This window comes from Cornus florida, unplaced genomic scaffold, assembly GCF_030987335.1.
Source record: "Cornus florida cultivar Cherokee Brave unplaced genomic scaffold, ASM3098733v1 CherokeeBrave_3.0.0_Hap2_Chr05, whole genome shotgun sequence".
Classification (NCBI taxonomy): Eukaryota; Viridiplantae; Streptophyta; class Magnoliopsida; order Cornales; family Cornaceae; genus Cornus; species Cornus florida.
Window position 1 is genome coordinate 86,332,030 of NW_026775575.1, and position 20,351 is coordinate 86,352,380.

The window sequence follows — 20,351 nt, forward strand, 5'->3', positions numbered from 1 at the left end:
AAGAATGACTTATTATTTATTTAAGCTTCCAATATCATATGTCATACACAAATCGAATCTTATACATGATGATATTTTAATACACCATTAAATAAGTATTCTCCATATCCAATTCATCCCACCCATTTAATCCCAATTGATATAGCAATTTAAAAGATTAAATCTATCCGTTTATTTAAAACATTAAAATAGCAAACATCATTAAGATCGAGTCTATTTAAATTTATTTAAACCTATACCTAGCCCCTATTAAATGTTTAGGACCCTTCAAAATCAACAAAAAGTAATACTACGCTGATTACGAAACTTCTCCAGGTAATGCTCGAGCTTTTGTCCTCAATGCTCGAGCATCCTGTCCAAGGCTTGAGCATCGTATTTCAGGCTCGAGCTTTTTATCTCAATTGCTCGAGCTTTCCTTCTCAGGCTCGAGCTTTACATCCAATTACTCGAGCTTGACAACTAATTGCTCGAGCTTTACAACCAATTGCTCGAGTTTTCCTTCTCAGGCTCGAATTTTTCATCCAAAGCTTGAGCTTTGCCCCCAAGGCTCGAGCACTGTAACAGCGAACCGAGCCCTGTTAAGCGAATCAACCAAGAATTCTACTGTGAATTCATTCCTTATTTGTTTCAGGAATCCTAGGCATGTTTCTACGTTCCATCAATCCACAGATATGAAAATCACATAATTTAAATATGTAAAAATTCATATAAGAAATCAAATCATATCAATGAATTTAACCATTCATACTATAAGAACAACTATGAACCAATTTCATAAAACCTATGTTCTAATCCAATTAAACATGCATAATTATTTAATTTTATGTATTTAATAAATTCTGGAATTTCTAGGCATGTATAGAAACACAAATCTAAGGGAGAGAGATAGAAGAAGAACTTGCCTTAAACTTTCGGATCGAAAGTTAAACTTCTTATTCCTTGATTTTCTCTCTGCAGGATTTTTCTCCTCTTTCCTTTCTTTTCCTCATTCTCTCTCTAACTCTCTTTCTCTATAATAGATTACGTGAATATTTCTAACCTCCTTTTACAACCTATAGTTATATATTTATAGGCTAGATAAACTAACCATAATCCTTTTCCCAATCCAAGTCCACTTAAAAAAATAAATAAAAATTAAATTAAATTAAAATATTGAAAAGGTAACTTAAAATATGTTATGTATATAATTTATGTTTAACCTTGTTAAATAAACAAATTATATATATCCGATTATTTATTAACATATTATTTAACAATACTTAAGTTACCATAATATTATTAAGTAACTGAAAACATAGCACGTATAAAATCTATATATATTCTTATTATTTAAATATATAAAAATATACTCAGATTAAATATTAATATCCTAGTTACCATAAAAGTAATTTATAAATTACTTTCCCTTTTATATATGTATATAATATATCTATATATATACATACACAATAATCTTTGGGTAATAATTCATACCCATCCAACCTCCTATCCAAGTAGCCTATAGGACCCAATTAGTTGGCCCATTACTACTAATCATAACCATAAAAGAAAATAAAACATTATAAAATAAAGTAAAAAAAATAAAATATTTAATTTACAATTAATCAAAACACCATTCAAGCGCATAATCTAATTAAACAATTAACACATAGACAAATACAAATAACACATAGACACATAATCCAAATAATCAAGTAACACTTAATTCAATTGCACACATAAGCAATTAGTCAAATAATCAATTAAATAATTAAAAATGTAATTAAAACAAATAAATAAATACCGAGACTATCATTTTAAAATTAGGGGTATTACATTTTATTAGCTTTTGTTGTAGGTAAGAAGAAACAGTTAGGATGCAAAGATAAGAGAAAATACCAAGTTTTTGATGAAAAGACCTGCAAGGCAAAAAAAGTGTAAAATTGAGCCAGATCTTCATTTGATTTAAAAATTCTATTCAACCATTTATATGTCCTGCAACTACCATGTCTTGAATATCTTTTTTTTTTTTCTTCATAATTGTACCATGTCTTGAATATCTACGCGAGGTTTTTTTTTTTTTTTTTTTTTGTTTCCTTCTATCTGGACCAAGCATCTAGAAGGGTTTCTCTTGAAAAAGATGACAGAAAATAAACCCTTCTAGATGCTTGGTCCAGATAGAAGGAAACAAAAAAAAAAAAAAAAAAAAAAAAAAAAAAAAAAAAAAAAAATGATCATTTGATAATGCAAAATCATAAGTTTACTTAATGCTTTGTGTAGATGTTTGCTTTGGGAAGTGCCGGAAGTTTGGTAGCTGCAATTCCATCAGACGAAGAAATGAATGTGTAAAAAAAACATCATATAAAGGGGAGGAAGGAAAACAAAACAAAAGCGTCAAAAGTTACTATAAATCTTATTCAAAACTAGACTCCAAAAGCTGCGTTTGTATCTCCTTGTTCTGTTTTTTGACTCGCCTTTACAGGCATGAATCTGTGAAAGGCTCAATGGGGGCGGATAAATTTTTTATTATTTCATTTTATACCCTAAATTTATACTTTTTTGCATTTATATCCATAAAATTTCGAAATTGACTCTACTGAAATTATGAAAAAACCCCTCTATATAAATTTGCCCCCCTGATATGAATTCCAAGAGTGCCTCTATATACACTGTAATTGAGCTAAGAAAAATATCAACTTTCAGATGAAGTCTTTAGAATAAACTAGACTCCAAAACAATAGGTTTCTATTTCCCTTGTTTCATTTCATCTTCACATGCTTACCTTTGTTCATGTTGCAGGTAGAAAGTCCTTTAAGAACACTATTTGCAGAAGAAGGAACAAATCTCCTGGCCAGCCATCGAAGGACAATTTTCTTACAATCATAAACTACAGTTAAGTGCTCAGGTAAGACAGAAGCTTCATTCAAGCTTGAGATATCATAACCCTTCACAGTGATAGATTTTGCAGCATATGATAAGGCATTATGGCAAATTAGGCTGCAACACTCACTCACATGATCAATTTTTTCGCAAGCAGTCAGGAGTCTAGAAGAATCAAAAATGCTGACAATCTGATTAATATCTACAAAAGGACAAGAACCTTCAATCAGATTTGATGGATAAATTGAGCACATCTTGTGAAGATTTTCATTGGCATCTTGACTCTCTAGGATTGCCTCAACATCTGATAGGCAGTGCATGGCATGAGTAACATTCAGAGCAAGCTCCTGAGAGTGTAAACAAGATTGCCCCCCTACTCTCCAAGGGTGACTTCAAATTGAGGACAACAGGTCACATTGGTGAGATATGGAGCAAAGGAAACCCAACAATCTATAGCTGTGATGGCAAATATGCTCTCTGCCGCTGAAAGATTTAATGCACAATGATACGACCAAGCGTGTGCACAAAATAATGCACAACACTTTAAGTTTAGAAATAATGTCAATTGTGCATCATATTTTATAATTTATAAACCACTAAACACTTATACTATGGAGTATGAAGTGAGCAGGGATCGTCTCAAGAGATCTAAACAATTATAGGTTTTTAGAATTAAATTCTACTTTAGTGCTCATGTGATTGCTGAAAAGGGTTTTGTTTTGTGATTAGAACTAATTTAACTTAATTGACTGCAATAAAATAATGGAGTTGAAAAGATTGTAAAGAGACTTAGGGTGTAGGATTCACCACTAAGCACATTCCTAACTCACTAACTTTCACTAATTGGGGAAATAATTAAATGTAATTCTAATGTAGCTAACATTTGCAAAGAAAAGTATGAATCATCAATTTCAAGCTTGAATTACCTACTTAATGACAATTAAACTAGGTGTAATATAATTCATCAATCCAAAGCATGACTCATCAATTCAAGTTACAATTTTAACATACATCAATCAAGAAGGTAATGCAATTGTGACAAAGAGTATGTAATTCAAACACAAGTATGGATGGTCTTCTTACCTAATAATTAAATTGCAATTAAATTAATTAAACATAAATTAAACTAATTAAACATGAATTTAAACAATTAATCAGACAATGAATTAACCTAATTGTGTAATACCATCCATCAAGTAAAAGTAATTTTCATCAAATTGAAGCACAATTACAACTAATTATCACCATGCATAGACATCACAAGATTTAATTCACAAAGAAATCAAGTGTAAAGGTTGATTAACAAGCAAAAACACATAAGACAACATGAATTTAACATTGATAACTAATTGGAAGAATTTATTCAATAACATTAAAAGTCTATACAAAAAGTACATAATTTACATCCCCAAAATAGTAAAAGAGAGAGAAGTTAGGTTACATGCTTAAGGTTTATCCAACCCTAAGTATAAGAATCAGTCACTTATGGTTGATGAAGTTGAAGATATAACAATCTCCATCCTTGGATTCATCATCTCTGAGCCTTTTCTTCCAAACCCTAGCCTGTTCTTCTGTTTCTCCTCTTTTGCGTTTTCCAGAGAGAATATCGATATATCAAAAATAAAACTTAATAATATATTATTAAAAACTAACCTAAATAAAATAATAACTAATCCTAAACTAATGGTTCACTTCCCTTAAGTAACAAACCATATTAAAGCCCATTAGTTATAAAAATAAGCCCAAAAGATAAAATCCCGTAACCATCAAAACAGGTCCAACCCGTAACTTAAATTGTTGCCAGCAACATGGCGTCCGGAAGCAGTGTATTCTGCTGCATCCTTGGCATTTTTTTGATTTCTTCTGAAATGTTCTGGAACTTTTTTATTATCTCCAAAAATGCGGTAATGGACTGATTTAAACCCGTTTGAACTTTATTACCCTAAAATACACATAAACATAAATTGGGACTAAAATATAAAAATAAGATAAATACACAGACTAAAATACCCTAACTTAGGTGCTGAAATGTGTAACATTTAAGCACTTATCACACAAAGTCCTGAAAGACGAAATGCATCATTAAGTTATTGTGGAGGAAAAATTCTCCCCTCCAATAAGAACCAGTTACGTCATTAAAGTAAGTCAGAATCCCAATTGATCTCCAAATGCCTATTAAAGCCCAATCTTGGTCAAGCCCAAATAAAGTTGCCACTGACCCAAGGTTATTAACATTAACCTCTTGACCTGCTATAAATTTATCCGGCTCATTCACAGTTTAAATTAATCAAAGTCCTGTTTACTTAACGATTCTTCATATAAGGAAGTTCTGCATGGGAAAAAACTTGCATAGAAGGAATTACAGAAGGAAAGAACTTTATAGGTAAAGAATTGTATATGGAATGAATTGGAGGACAAGCAAAGCGAATTCTTCCATAAATCCACCATCTTTTTGCATATAAATAAAGGTATAGACCTCCAATAAAATTCATTAAGCGTTACAAGCTTTTCTCTGAATTATTCTTGTTAATTGTTCTTTTATTTTGAGTGAGTTGTATTTATTCTTTTAGCTTTTTGGTTAAACGAATTTTTGCACCTATACTTTGACGCCGTCTGTGGGAATCGTATAGAAATATACCCCCACAAGTGAATTAAAATCTTTTATGTTACTACGATCTGGGATGTCAATTGGAGGATCTGCAGCCGCAGCCAATCAACAGATGGAACTAATGCAAAAGATGTGAGAAAAGTTCTTGCAGCAGTTTGAGACCCTCTGTCAAGCAAACAAGGCTAGTATGGCTCAGATTGCGTTGCTTCAGCAAAAGAACGATGCTCTTCAGACAGCCATGGCGTAGATAACACCACAACCACCACCAGGCAATGTAGCAGGAGCTCCCCCCAACCACAATATCCCTCCTGTTGACGAAGCTCAAGCCAACGAGAGTCAGCAGGAGCAAAGGACGAGAACCGAGGCAGTAGCTTCAGACAACCACCCTCATCACGCACAAGACGAACAGGCTGAATCCAGCCGCAAGCTCACAGTATGGACAAATAGCATTAAAGATGGTATCCAGGAGGCCTTTGATGAAAAGAAACTCCTGAGGATTCAAACACCCGCTGAGATGGCCAGGGAGCATAAGGCATCTCTAGTGAAAACTCCATTCATTGATTAGATATACTACGTCGATAGACCTAAAAAATGCACCATGCCGACCTTTATTCAGTTCAATGGCACACGAGACCCTTCCCGTCACCTCGATCACTACTCTCAGAAGATGGCTCTGGATAACCACAACGACACATTCATGTGCAAAGTTTTCCTAATTAGTCTAACAGGAGTTGCACTAGAATGGTTCAAGAATAGGCCACACAAGTCCATCCCGAATTACGAAACTCTGTGCACCATGTTTCTAGCATAATACTGTGGTAATAAGAAGCAGAAAAAGACTATCGCTAGTCTTTTCATTATAAGACAGAAGAGAGGAGAAACGTTACAGGATTTCTTATCCAGATACAACATGGAGGCTTCGGAGATGACAGATTGTCACCCTGAGACTTCTGTAGAAGCATTTAAGATCGGCATGATCCAAGAGACTAAGTTTCATACCTCTTTAGTCAAATACTCCCCTCCAGATATGCAAACTCTAAATGCCAGGGCACAAATTTACACTTGGCTTGAGGAGAATGTAGCCCACAGAGCACAACATGCCACCCTCATTACGGTAGAAAATAAGCCTCGGGAAAAAGCTTCGAGTTCAAAAAGTCAAAGAAATCAGTATGTCTCAGCACCAGTTGTCCAAATACCTGAGAAAAGACAGAAGACTGAGGAGAGAGTAACACCTCTCCGTACCACATTGGCTTGACTATTCCAGGATAAAAAAGTAAGATTTACAGTCCTTCCACCAATGCGACAACCCCTGGAGCAGAGGGACAAAAACAAACACTGCGCATACCACAGAGATTATAGACATACAACCAATGACTACATATCCTTTCAGCGACAGGTAGAAAACATGATAGCCAGAGGAGACCTAACAGATTATCTCAGGCCAAAGGAGCATACTAGGCCAAAGGAAGTCAATCCTCGAAAAGTAGAAGGTAATCAAGTGAAGGTCATTCATGTAATATATGAAAAATTGGAGGAAAACCAATAGTCAGAAGAGGTGTACCGCTCCAGGCTGAAAGTTATCCACAAGCTAAGAAAGTTGTCCTCAGTAAATACCATCACTTCGGGCAGTGTAAGTATCGGATTCGAAGATGGAGATTTATCCAAAGTGCAGCTTCCCCACGAAGATCCAATCGTTATTAGTCTTCTGGTAGCAAATTGCATGATTAAAAGAGTCCTGGTAGACCCTGGCAGCAGTGCCAATATTATAACTAAGGCAATATTTAAGCAGTTAGAAATCCCGTCGTCGTCAATTCAAGCTACATCCAGTTCATTGATGGGGTTTGATGGAACGAAAGCGGACTCTATTGGGATAATCGATTTGTCAATCACTGCTGCAAAAAGGACACTGAAAGAAAACTTTATCTTGACAGAAATTCATTTTTCCTACACTCTCATTATAGGAAGAGGTTAGATTCACCGAATAAATAGAGTGCCGTCTACTCTACATCAAGTGATGCAATGTTTATCTCCAGATGGAAAAGAAATCATTAACCTTTGGGGAGATCAAGTTATTGCAAAATAGTGTTACATGTTAACATTGAAGGAAGCAAAGAAAGAAGTTAAGATATCCAAATCAGATACAACCCCTAAAAGTGTTGCTAAATAGCAATTATAGAGCCCTCTGCCTAAGTATTCAGAAGCCAAAACAGAGGCAGAAACAGCAAAGCCCACCGATGAATCTCTTGAAGCTGTAAAAATTATCCTTGGTAATTCACAGAAAGTCACTTATATGGGTTCTTCTCTTTCAGCCGAAGGGAGGGAGGTGCTAATTGATGTCATCCGAAGAAATGCAGATACATTTGCTTGGACCCATTCGGACATGCCAGTGATCAACTCTTCGGTATCATGCCATAACCTAAAGGTGGATCCTACATACAGACCAGTTAAACATAAACATAGGAGGTTTGCTCTTGAGAGAAATCGAATCATTGCTGAAGAAGTAGACAAGTTGCTTCAAGCGGACTTCATTAAGGAAGTACATTATCATGGCTTTCGAACGTAGTAGTGGTCCAAAAGAAAAACGAAAAGTGGAGGGCATGCATAGATTTCACCAATCTCAGCAAAGCTTGTCCCAAAGATAGTTTTCCACTACCGAAGATAGATCAGACGGTGGACGCTACCACAGGCTATGATAGACTAATATTCCTCGATCCGTACTCCGTATACAATCAGATTCCCATGAATCCAGAGGATGAAGAAAAAACATCCTTCATCACAGAGAAGGGAACTTATTGATACAAAGTTATGCCCTTCGGATTTAAGAACGCTGGGGCAACTTACCAGCACCTCGTCAATAAGATCTTCGATAAGATACTGTGTAGGATAGTCGAGGCTTATATCAACGACATGGTGGTCAAAAGTGAGACGAAGGAAGATCACCCCAAGCACCTCCAAGAAGTCTTCAACACTCTGAGAAAATATAATATGAGGTTGAATCCCTCAAAATGTGCCTTTGTAGTTTATTCAGGACAATTCCTCGGTCATATTTTTAACAAACGAGGGATAGATGTAACACCCCTACATTTTCCACGCATAAGTTGATCAGGCTTATACATGAAAAACGAGGGATATCAAAAACAATTGGCAATATACAAGCATGGAATACAAAATGATGATAATAAAAGAATTTAGACAGGAAAGGAACACTAAATAATACAACATCCATCCATCCTTTATTTAAATACAGTACTCCATTACAACTTGGAAATCCTATGTCAAGGATCCCTAAATATAAACCTGAGAGTTCAACGTCAAAAGTAAATAAAAACTGAAACTGAAGTAATACGTAAAACTTCTACCCTGAACTGGATCGTAAGAGTAGATGAGTTCGGATGGTGGTCCCTCACTGCTAACCTCAACCTTGGAACGGGTACTGACCGTATCCTGAAATAACAACAATGGTGGGTCAACCCCACGAGCAAGTCCTCTCTACTATGACCCAAATCAGAAAATCAAATAAATTAATCATTTATATCCGGATGAGTACTATATCTGTATACATCCTAAGGGAACCATCCAATGTATAACATGACCTCAACCAGAATAGACGGTGATCACTTAGACTCACACTAGGTAGTTAAGTGTCGCCTTTCCCTACCCGGGAAATCAGCTATTATACATGGTGCACGATACTGACAACCCAGATTATAACGAACTACACAGTGATAACACCTCTCAAAGTACTGATGAATATACTGAGCATATAAATTAGGCAACACATGCCAATAATATTACTAAACATACTGAGCATGTCAATTAGGCAACACATGCCAATAATATTGAACCACATACCCCGACAGCCACACATCTGTCTATAGCAACGAATGCCTAAGGTATAAATGAGTCTAAACTTATTAGCCAGCTCACATGATTCTATATGGCAACACATCCATGTAATATAAATGCGACATAATTGAAACAGTCCATTTATTCACTGAAATGCACGCAGCATAATAATCATGGTTTATATACGATTAATAGTATAACTATTCCATAATATATAATGGATCATTTATATGAATGAAACCAAGCACTAATTAACTTAACATTAATGGTTTATTACAGTTTAATAAAATAATAATACCATTTATAGTCGTTTAACTTAATTACATACGTTTACTAGCGATTCGCCCTTTAATTGATACAATTAATATTTAGAAATATTAATCGGACCATTATAATAGTTAACGAGAAATAAAATAATAATATAATGTCTCGTTAATTCCAAAAATGCCAACCCGAGGCCCCAAAATGTATAGTGAAGGTCCTGGTAATGACAAAACAGTCCCTAGGGGTATTCTGGACTTTTCCAGCAGCTGCAGAGGCCCTTCACGCGCCCCCACGCGCCTCCCAGAGCTCCCCACACGCGCCGCCAAGCTTTCCCACTCTCCCACGCGCTCACACGCTCTTGCACGCGCGTTTGGAGGGTTCCACGCTCGCGCACGCGCTCCCACGCGCGTCTGGAATCAGTCACGCGCGCGCACGCGCTGCCACGCGCGCACTAATGGTTCCTTGCTGATGCGGCGACCTCCGGTTGGTTGGTTGCATCATCTTTCCTACATGCGCGCCACACAGGATCAATCCACCTACCTTCCCTCCATCCAACGCTCACGGATCCGGGTGTACCGCGATAACATGGACCGCAGTGCACCGGATCAATCGCTGCTGTTTAATGGTCCAGATGCGCGCGCATACCCTCCTATGGTGCGCCGCATCACACCGGATCACTCCGGTCTTCTCCCCCATTGCCGGCGACCGGAAAACTCGCCGGAAGGTCGCCGGAAATTGTAGAAAAGCCCCGGAAAAATCTAGAAAATTCTAGAAAAATCCCTAAAGCCTTATTTAATTATTTTCGGCCGTTATTAATTTCATAGGATATTAAATAAATATATACCATCCTATATAATTAAAATTTCATTAATTTAATAAGATAAAATTTATAATTTATTAATCTACTAACCTTGGCTCTATGCATACAAATAAACTAAACAATTAATTTATTAATTCAAAGGGGAAAAGTAGATAATAACTTGCTTTTTTGGATTTAAAATAAATCCGCCGGTTGCGCGTAGTCGGGTAAATTTCTCCTACACCGGTCCAAGCTCCTTTCTTTCTCTCTCACCTTTCTTCTCTTTCTTTCTTCTAACAACAACTCTCTACTATTTTAAATTGGTTTCTAACTTACCTTCTCATCAAACTAACTAATATTTATACAAATTAAAATAATATAAATATTACAAATATCTAAATTTACATTAAACTCACCACATTCCCAACCATATGGCTTCAAGTCCTACATATAAATATTAATAAAATCCTATCCTAATCTCTAATTTCATCATAACTTATGATTTAATACTATTTTTATTATTATAACTATTATTATTATTATTAATAAACTATTATAATTAATATTATTATATTATTATTATTATTATTATAACTATTATAATTATTATTATTACTACATAAGAATACATTATATCATCATAATACTTTATAATATAAATATAATACTTTAATTAACTAATATTGCTTAATTAAACATAATCAACAAATAAAATTATTAATAATAATACATGCACAATTAAATGAATAAATTTACTATTTTAACATATACAATAATTTACATGCACCATTAAATGAACTTAATATAACAATGTAGCATGCACAATAATAGGTAAAGAATTCCACACATAAATGAATTTAAATAAACTAAACTCTTTAATAAAATACGGGGTATTACAATAGAGGTAAGCCCGGCTCAGGCCTAGGCCCTAGTACAGAATCAGGAGCCGAAAACTCGTAGAAAAGTGCAAATCTTAACCGGCAGAATAGCAGCTCTCAGTCGCTTTATATCCCGATTGTCTAATAAGTGCAAACCTTTGATGCTATACGCTAGAAAAATATAGACATATGGGGACCTCAGCAGCAAGAAGTTCTTGCTAGACTAAAGTACTACATGACTAAACCCCCTATTTTGTGTGCCCTGAAGCCTGAAGAAGTCTTCACCATGTATTTAGCAATTTATGACACAACCACAAGTGCAGTTTTGATCCAATAGGAAGGGGGGAATCAGCATCCAGTATTCTACATAAACAAGATAATGACTGAGGCCGAAATGAGATATAACAAGGCAGAAAAGATCGTACTAGCCTTAGTATATGCAAAGAGAAAGCTTCGGCATTACTTTGAATCTAATTACATAGTGGTCCTCACAAATTATCCTATGCAAGCTATCCTCTCAAAGCCGGATCTGTCAAGCAGAATTACAAAATGGGCAATCGAGCTTAGTTCTTTCGACATAACCTACGAGCCGAAGGTGTCACACAAAGGATAAGTCATGGCCGATTTCTACCTGGAGTATGAAGATAAGCCCAAAGAGCTAGAACTCCAAGAACCACAGTAGGAACTCCATGTTGATGGTTCTTCAAACTTGACTCGTGCAGGGGCAGGGATCATCATCATAACTCCAGAAGGAACAAAGTTGCAACAATCAATCCATTTGGATTTTCCCGCCACCAATAATGAAGCCGAATATGAAGCTTTGCTAGTTGGGCTTCGGTTGTCAAGCCAACTCCAGGTAAAGTGTCTAAAAGTTTTTAGTGACTTACAATTCATTGTGAATCAAGTAACAGAAAACTATCAACCAAAGAAAGAAAGAATGAGGGCATACAAGGATGTTGTCAAAAATGTTACCCGTGGATTCGATCAAATTGAATTTCACCAAGTACTAAGAGAAAAGAATTCTGAAGCAGACAAACTAGCTACAACGGCTTCCGCCTCGGATGAAGATTTGATCCGGGTCGTGCCTATTGAAACCCTGGAAGAACCTAGTTTAGGTCATCGGCTACCGGTAATGGTAATCCCAGAGATTCTAAGGGAGCCAAGCTGGATGGATCCACTGGAAAGCTATCTCAAAAACGGAATCCTTCCATATCAAAAGGATGAGGCCAGAAAAGTAAGGTTTACAGTAGCCAAGTACTTCATCGTTAATAACCGAATATACCGAAAGTCATTCTTAGACCCGTATTTGAAGTGCTTAACTCCCACAGAGTCCCTCGAGGTATTAAAGCAAGTACATGATGGGGATTGTGGCAACCACTCCGGCGAAAGAGCCCTTGCCCATAAAATTTTAACTCAAGGCTATTTCTGGCCGTACTTGGTTAGAAACGCCGAGGAATATGCTAGGAGGTGCAACAAATGTCAACGCCATGGCCCTATAAAGCATCAACCGGCTGAAGATTTGCATTCAATGGCAAATCCATGGCCATTCACTCACTGGGGAATAGATATGGTAGGTCCTTAACCCAAAACTCTGGAGCAAAAGGAATACGTGTTATTGGCCACGGAATATTTCACAAAATGGGTAAAAGCAGAGGCCTATTCAAATGTGACTCACGAGCGCAAGTGAAAAGCTTTCTATGGAATAATACAATCTGCCGATTTGGAGTACCGAAGGTCATCATAATGGACAATGGAAAGAACTTGGACAACAGGAGCACAAGGAAATTCTTTGCCAAGCATGGAATCTGACAGAAGTTGGCCGCAGTAACCCATCCACAAGGGAATAGATAGCTGAGATAACTAATCGAAACATCTTCGACTGTCTGAAGAAGAAACTGGAAAAACTCAAGTCTAAATGGTACGAGAATCTTCCCAATGTACTATGGGCTTATCGGACCACTCCACGAAGGCCAACAGGGGAGAATCCCTTTGCAATGGCTTATGGGTCCGAAGCTGTAATCCCAATAGAATCATCAATCCCAACTCTTCAGACACATTTGCTACTCGAAGGGAATAATGATTAGCAGCTTGAACACAGTCTTGACCTTTTAGAAGAAAAGAGGGATACTGCGGTAATCCGACTCGCTTCATATTAACAGCAGTTGCGAAATAGTTATAACAAGTGAGTTAGGCTCAAAAGCTTTATAGTGGGAGATTGGGTGCTGAAGCAGGAGACAACACACGTAAAAAAATTGCAACCCAATTGGACTGGACCCTACTGAGTTACAGAAATAGTGGGGAAAGGCGCTTACAGGCTAGCTGAAGATGATGGGCGAGTGATTGCACGCCCATGGAATGTAATACACCTCAAAAGGTACTACCATTAGAAAATTTCATCAATTTTTTTAATGTTTCTTTATACGAATAAGGCTTTTATGGCCCACATAATAAAATTTCTTATTTACTACATCTTTTTACATCTTCGTTTGTAAATTTGTGACGTAGTGATACTAAAAAAGATGGAGAGCGTTGGATACACGAGCGATCAATAATCCCGTATATCCAACGATCTTCATTACGATATGAGGTCCACCCATACAAATATATTGATATATTTTTTTTATTTTCTATTCGATGTGGGATATTTGTTTCTTAATTTACCAATTTTTCTTTCGTAATTGGGGGCAACACCAGTACCCTAAATAGATATTACGACAAGAAGTTTATCTCTTTTAAAACAAATATATATATGATTGTTGTCCCACATCGATAAAAAATAACTTTAAACATTCATTTATATAAGGAAAAATTATAGTATGCAAGCATGTTGCAAAATGGGCTTACTGGTAACAAAAGCAACCCAACATGAATTGTGTTTAAGCCCTAGTACTAGCGGGCACTCTTTACAATAATTTTCTATTTTTTAAGCCCAAAATACCTGGCCCAAAACTTAATTCTATTTTTTGTCCCACATCGACTAAAAATAAAAAGAGTGTATCGTTAATATAACCATATCGTACTGTAAATAAATGCCATAAAACGAGTCTCTGAGACAAATAAATTCCCAATCACATGTATGGTAAGTTACATAGTCTCAGTGACTCTTTTTCATGATCTCTTCCTCTTTTAAAAGTTCGGACCTCAAGAGTTCGAAGGCATCAAAAAAAATCCTCTAGGCCGAGGAACTCTATGCTTCAGACCCCCAAGAGTTTGAAGTCATCAAAATATTCCTCTAAGGCATATCCTATTGCCCAGGAACTTCAAGCTTCGGATATCATTAATCCGAAGATATTAAATAATTTCCCTTAAGGCATACGTTATTGCTGAGGAAGTATATGCTTCGGGCCCCAAGAGTCCGAAGGTATCAATAAATTCCTCTAAGGCACATAGCCGAGGAACTACATGCTTCGGTCCCCAAGAGTCCGATGGTATCAATAAATTTCTCTAAGATACATAGCCGATGAACTACATGCTTTGGACCCCAAGAGTCCGAAAGTATTAAGGCACATAGCCGAGGAGTTACACCCTTCAGATTCCGATAGTTAGAGGAACCAGTAAGTTCCTCTAAGGCATATACTACAGCCGAATAACTCCGTGCTTCGAACCCAAAAGTCCGAAGGCATCAATATATTTCTTTAAAGCACTTATTATAGCCGAGGACAATATTAAACTGAGTCTAGTCCTAGATGGGGGTGGGGGGGGCAAGTACTCTTTATAGGTATCTTTCTCTTAGGCCCGTGAAATTGGTCCGACTTGGCTAAATCCCTTAGACAAATTGTCCCATATTGAAAAAATACAAGAACAAAAAAGCGTTGATATACTCGTATCCTAAGCTAATACATAAGAAGAAGGGTTCCCTTGATAGGTAAATCACCGAGTGATACAACAATCTCTGGTTAGTGACCTAGTTATCACAGGAACTCTCTTCTTGTTACTTATCATTTTTTATGTCCTCGGACCATAACAAGTCCGAGGGTCCCCAAAGAGAACGAATTTTTCCCAAAGGCATGAAAACTACTCAGGAAAAAAATACAACTTTGAAATACTCAAAGACGTAGAAATTCTCCAAAATATATATATCAAATAAGAAAGTTAAAACGACCATTGTTCAAAAACTAAAGTACACTGGTTCAGACAAATATTACATAAATTCACTTCCTTTTGGGATAAAAAAGAGTAGAATTAAAGGCATCTACTATATTCGGGCTTGAAGCTTTAGCCAGAGCAGCAGAAGAACTCGACGCTGGAGGATCTCCTTGATGGCTTTTCACCATTTCAGGAAACAGGATCTCAACTTCCTGAGCTGCTGGACCTTCGGCATAGGGAAAAGCTACCTCTATGTCTTTGTTAAATGCTTCTGGGTCCTTCAGCTTATCACCCGAACCCTGTGCAAAGCCAAATCTAAATGCCTTGACACTTGATAAGCGCACTAGAGAAGAGTAACGATCCTGCATCTACTTCCCAGCAGTTGTGTAGGTATTGACCGAGTCCCTCCATTGTTGATTCTCAGTCTCCAACTCTTTTATCCTGACCTCAGAGGCCACAAGTTTATTTTTATATGCATATCTGGCGTCATAAGACGTCTTAACATCTAAAAGTGCATTATAAAGTTTATTCTCTATAGTAGAAAGATCATTCTCTAGTTTTCGGATAGAGAGGGATTGAGCCTCAGCAGTGGCACACAAAGCCATGGTGTGGTATAGACTCTGCAAATCAATCAGAAGGCTAATAAAATATGATGACAAGACAAAAGGCAAGAAGTAGTGAAGCAAAGTGACAAGACAAACCTCCATGGCACGAATAGGAGCAAATGGGAGAAGCTGCTCCACACCCATATTTCCTATTAGCTCTTCATCCTTTGGGAGCGACATTCCCCGAGCAACAGCTAATGCAGCTGAGGGATCTGTCACCATAGAATCGCCTGAGTGCAGAACTGACTTATCAGTCCTGGAAAATATTAGCCTCTAGGCTTCTCCCTCGTCAACCAAGATGAAAGCCCTAATTTCTTCTTCAGCTTCAACTTCGCCTTTCTTCTTTTTTCATTTGTCCAGGTCAATGACCTTGGATTTGCTAACTGAAGAAGTGTTTTTCTTGGCCTTTTTCTTCAAAGGAGAATCCTGAGCCTCCTTTTCATGCTCCGTGGAGCGAATAACATTCAGAGGTCCCTCGTTAGCTTTTTGCTGGAGAGCTTCGGCTCTCTTCTTCTCTTCGTCGGTCAAAGGGAAGACATCAAAGGAGGGAAGGGATAGATCCATGAGGTCAAACTCTGAAGCACCAGAGGCAATTTCTTTGAGATTAGTCGAAGAAAGAAGATCCTCTGCAGATGGAGGATTTCACCACACCTTCTTCCTTAAAAAGGAAAGTCTGTTTTTAACGAGGAGGGAAATGATGCTGAAAAAACACCAAAAAACTCATAAATACGACGAAAAAGTAATACCTGACATGAAAAATAGCCGGAACACTCCGGGTGAAAAAAAGAAAGCCCTTCTATACCTAAGATCCCAAATTTCTGAGGAATAGGGACCGTTGCAGACTGAAGCACAAACCAATTCCCTCAGACAATGATCATCCTCTCTTTCCATTTCTCCTCAAAATTGGGAAGGTGGGTGCATAGTTTTCGTTAAAGAGACAAAGTAAAGAAATAGCGACCCAGCTCTGTTTGATGCCTAAAGATAGTGTAACTAGACAACAGATCAGCGAGGTTCAGGTCGATTCCCTCTAATTTGCAGTGAATAAGAAGAACCGAAACTATTCTAAAGAAGTTAGAATTTACTTGAAGAAGAGCAATCCCTAACTTATTAAACACTAAATGGTAAAAGGGATGAAGGGGAAAACGAAGAGCATGAAGATACCCAACGGACAAGAGTAGTTCATGCTCTCCGACACCCTCACCGGAACTAAAGTCAGCATCGAAAGGATACCTAGAGATCTTCACACTTCCAGGAATCTCAAATTCTTCCATTACGAAATCAACGGAGAATTTAATGCGATGGAAAGATAAGATCATATCTTTCTCTTCTTGTGTAAAAATCTCATCGGATCTAGAAATGGATTCCTCAGCTTGATGCAAAGAGTCATTCCCCCTCAAACTCGAATCACCCAGAATATCTAAGGAGATGGAAGTTTTAGCAGGATGAGTTCTAAGAAAAACAGGAGATGCTGAGGAAGTAGCCTCAGAATCTATATTCTATGCTTGATCGTGAGTGGGTGGAGTGTTCATATTGCTAAATCAACGAAAGGGAAGTAAGAAACTAACCTAATAAGTAGACGAAGCTGCAAAGCACAGTGCAGACAGAAATAAGCTTTGAAGAGGTTTACTCGTCAGAATACCAATGGCCAATATGAAGTTGCCTTTTACACTTCTAGCAACCGTGCAAGTTCAATTCCCTTCTAATTAGAAGCCGTGATTCAATTTAGGAGGGAATTGGGGGCAAAGTGTGGAGAGAAAAATCTCCCCTCCAATAAGAACCAGCCACGTCATTAAAGTAAGTCAGAATCCCAGTTGATCTTCAAAAGCCTATCAAAGCCCAATCTTGGTCAAGCCCAAATAAAGTTGTCACTGACCCAAGGTTATTAACATTAACCTCTTGACCTGTTATAAATTCGTCCGGCCTATTCACATCCTAATCCAAGTCCAGTTCAAATTAATCAAAGTCCTGTTTACTTAACGATTCTTCATATAAAGAAGTTCTGCATGGGAAAAGTCTTGCATAGAAGGAATTACAGAAGGAAAGAACTTTGTAGGTAAAAAAATTGTATATGGAACGAATTGAAGGACAAGCAGGACAAATCCTACCATAATTCCACAATCTTTTTGTATATAAATAGAGGCATAGACCTCCAATAAAATTCATTGACCATTATAAGCTTTTCTCTGAATTATTCTTGTTAATTGTTCTTTTACTTTGAGTGAGTTGTATTTATTCTTTTAGCTTTTTGGTTAAAAAAAAAATTTGCACCTACAATTATGAATTATTTTAAACGAATTAATTTCATGTTTTTCCCACTATATTTTACTAGAATCCAAGCATAGTATTAAGTTGCAACACATCGAACAAAAGGAAGAATAAATGAGAAAATAAATTCATCATAATATAACAAAAACCAAAAACCTGAAAGAGCAAGTACCCAAAATAATGCCACATTGTTGTAGCCATTTAAACACAAGCTAACTTAAAAGAGTAGCAAAATAACATAAATTTAAACACAGATATAACACTGCAATAATATCAAATGCTATATTTTACTAGAATCCAAGCATAGTATTAAGTTGCAACACATCGAACAAAAGGAAGAATAAATGAGAAAATAAATTCATCATAATATAACAAACACCAAAAACCTGAAAGAGCAAGTACCCAAAATAATGCCACATTGTTGTAGCCATTTAAACACAAGCTAACTTATAAGAGTAGCAAAATAACATAAATTTAAACACAGATATAACACTGCAATAATATCAAATGCTGACATCTAGGCTACATTTGTTTGGATGTAAAATTATTTTCAAATTTTAGTATGTGTGTGTGTGTCTATATATATATATTTTTGTCTTACTAAAATTCAAAAAAAAAAATTATTAGTTTTAAGTTTAAACTAATTTTTTTCATTTTCAATTCAAAGTTTCCATTAGGAGATTTATAATTTCTAACGGAGCTAAAAATATAGAACCAAACCTAATTCTAGATCCTGCCCGACCAGAATCAAATTATTATTTAAATTTCAATCTATGTTTATAATATGTGTGTGTGTGTGTATTTAAATAAATATATATATATATATATATATATATATATATATATATATATATATTAGTTTATTTTATTATTATTTTTTTTTTCATTTCAATTCAAAGTTTCAAGTAGAAGGTTTCTAAATTCTAAGGGAACTAAAAATATTACTAATGCAAAAACAACATTGATATAAAACACTATAGATATTTGATTCCAAGTGGAAAAAGGATTTTTACCAAATTAAGTAAATTAGGTTACATCATAACCACAAGATAAAAAAATAAATTTTAATCTAATTAGCAATTGTTTTCCTACCATTATTAGGATTGTTACACAGCTTCTATATATATATATATGATTTGGTATTAATACTATTTAATAGTTTAAGTTTTTTTGGGTCTTAGTAAAAAATTTTATATATATATATATGTGTGTGTATCACGATAAATATTAAATTCCAAGTGAAAAAAAAAACAAAGGATTTTGACCTAATTATAAGTTAATGTAGTTACATGATAACCACAAGATAAAAGGATAATTTTTAATCTAATTAACAATTGTTTTCCTACCATTATTAGGATTGTCCCACAGCTTCTATATCTTTATTTTTGTGTCTTTGATTTTATTTTCTTTTTCTTTACTTATTGATAACCCTTTGCATGTCACTAACATGTCAGTGGTCTAGCGGTACTAAGCCTTTACTTTTCAAAAAGAAGTCAGGAGTTAGAGCTTCAGTGGAGGCATATGTACGTGAATTAAAAAAATAATAATAAAAATAAATAAATAAATAAATAAAATTGCCCTTTGCATGTCTCTCCTTAATTTCCAGAATAATGAACCAGTGCTACTTAAGCAGTGTGGATGTTGTGTCACAGTGCGAGGGAAGAATTCCCTTCTCCCATTGTTGGGATTCTTTTGGGTTACTGTCGCCCAACAATACTGGACAACACTAGGGCTCTCATTCCTACCAAATTGTAAAGAAAGGAAATTTACAAACTTGGATTTCATTCCCGAATTTACAATGACTACGTTTGGGAACCTGTCAGAAACCAATGGTTCCCTCTTCCTGAAGAACAAAGAAGGGAAATGATTCCGAGGATCGGGGATTCTCAGATGGGTTGTATTGTGAAGAATTTAGCAAATATGGTGTGCATTTCAAAGTAATTTGAGCTATGCTACACACAGCCTCACACCACAAATTAACAATAAAAACTCTCTTCTCGTACAGCCAATTGGACCCAATCATTTCTCACTTCTCCATCTGAATTTAATTTTCACTTGGGCGGGATCTTCAACTGGAAAGTTTGTGGTCATTTCGCTGCTTATGATCCCGAAAATGAAAATCGCATGTGGCTGATAAAATT